Genomic DNA, 2,279 nt, shown 5'->3' with positions numbered 1-2,279 from the left:
CAGTCACAAGGACCTGGGGGACATCAGAACAAGTAACACCTTCGGAAATTTGACTTTAACAGTGTGTTGCTCCCCAGCCATTAGCACATAGCTGTTGTCCCCAAGACATTTCCTGACTGATGGGGAGTCAAGGGGATAGGGTGCGGAGAAATACTGTGCTAAACAGTTGTCTGTAATGTAACATGAAGTGGTGCAATGGTTTCCTTTTTTAAATGTTTGTTTTGTAGATTTTATCTAGGTTAAAACGTGGGGAATGTCCTGCATTCTATGATGTGCATTACACTGCTTCACTTTCCTGATATTTGTAGATCTTGGGCAGTGATCGTTCAGTAGCTGTAGGGTGACACTTGCTGCAAAATGTACAAAACTGCATCCCCTACAAATTCAGCATTTGGGTGTCCGCAGATATATGAGGTGCAATGGGGTTAATAATGACACTGATACCACAAGACTCTCGTGAAAACCAGTTTCACTGTGCCATGGAATACTCATTCTTGTTTAGTTGATGCGCACCTGTAAGCGGAAAGCCAGTTATTAAGCGTCGTTGAGTGTCCATACCGTGCACTGTGCTGCCACCGTGTGGTGAAGAGGCAATAGAGCAGAGCAGCGTGCCAAGGACTTGGAATGAATCAAGTGAGCAGCAGTTGAGTTGCAGCCCTGCCGCTTAATAGCTCTGAAACTTTTTTGTGGGCCATAAAACCTACCTGGCCTACACAACTGGTTTGTTATGTGGGTCAAATAGCATGTATGTGACAGTTCTGCAGACTCTGTGTATAAGGTCTTCTAACTAAGATGTCTTCAGGGACCTTACACTCTAGTGGAGTGTAATATAAGCAAAAATGGTAACCACATAAGACCCATACGTAATATCGGTAGCAGTAATCATAATAATAGCTAATACTCTGAGGTAGTTTTGTACTGTGACAATGTAGCTAAGCTGGGTCCATATTTCCCAGGATTTCTTCCTTGTGTAGTTCTGGGTTAGGGCTGGCCACAAAAGAAATTCATGGAAGATATGGAAGGCAGAAGTGAAGCAGCAGCCCCTGCTCAGAAAGTTGGTGTAGGACTGTGGGGCTACAGAACCTCACACTATATGCTTCGACTTTGCTGGAGTTGAGCAGCACCTGAGCCCACAGCTTCTTCTCCCACTGGATCTCCTTCAGCTGCTCCGAGTTCCAGGCCAGGCACAGATGCAGCTCTCGGGAGGGCACCAGCAACGTGTGGGTTAAATGCTATGCAGACAGCCATGGGTTCTGGTTTTCCTAGCCTTCCTCTGCTTTGGTCCAGTGTTCCTTTCCCCACTGGCTGCTCTTCTGACCTTGCACTTCAGGACACCAGCAGAGGCAGAGGTGAGTCTTCCTCATCAGATCCCCTTTGTGGCCCTGATCAGTGCTTTTCTCTGATCCTCGAGCTTTCCCTTTGCAAACTGTTGCTTTCTTCACAATTAAAACCTTTATTCTATATCAGTCACAGTGGTTCTCTGAGCTACCCTTCCATGTACACACTCGGACTTCTGTAAGCATTTTACATATAATTTACGCCACAAGCCTGGTAAGTAAGTTCTATTATATTCACCCTTTGGACATGAAACAATTGAGGCATAGAAAGGTTGGGTAATTTGCCCAGCATCACAGAGCCACTAAGTGGCAGAGCTGGGAGTTGAATCCCAACTTCAGTATGGCTCCAGAGTCTGTGCTCTTATTCTCTATCCTTTATAGTTTCTCCTGGTTATTTTTTTCATTGGTATTGTTATTGTTATTGGAGTTCAGTTTTAAGAGAGAGCCATGAGGAGTTAAGTTGCCACTCAAAGGTGACTATGGTTGAATGGGACAGCTGAGGCGGAAAGTACTGATCCTGAGCTTTGGAGCAGATGTGAGCTCCAGACGAAATACTAATCCACTAGGAAGAATGGACAGGGCAGATGGTCAAAATTCCAAGGTCCAGAGGGCTTGGTGGAGGAACAGGGTTAGACCTTCAGAGAAGTTGCACACAAGCAGATGGTCAGCACAGGAGAGATCTGCAGGTATTGAGTAAATGGATCTACAGATTCAGGAGTGGGAGCCCAGTGGAAATTCTACTATTGTGACCCTATAATTATGGTGTAAGTAGAAAAAGAAGAACTGGTCGTCAAGGTCTGACTGGATGAACTCATACCGACTTTTCTGTTTTCCGTTTGCCTTGGGACTGCATCCAGGGTCTAGGGGCTGTTTAAATCTACAAGTGACAGTGAAATGGATATATGTGATTTGTGCCTCATCCCTTCCTTTGGGATCTCACTT

Source organism: Microcebus murinus, chromosome 1, assembly GCF_040939455.1.
Source record: "Microcebus murinus isolate Inina chromosome 1, M.murinus_Inina_mat1.0, whole genome shotgun sequence".
NCBI lineage: Eukaryota > Metazoa > Chordata > Mammalia > Primates > Cheirogaleidae > Microcebus > Microcebus murinus.
The sequence above is the reverse complement of the archived record's forward strand: the minus strand, read 5'-3'. Positions refer to the sequence as shown.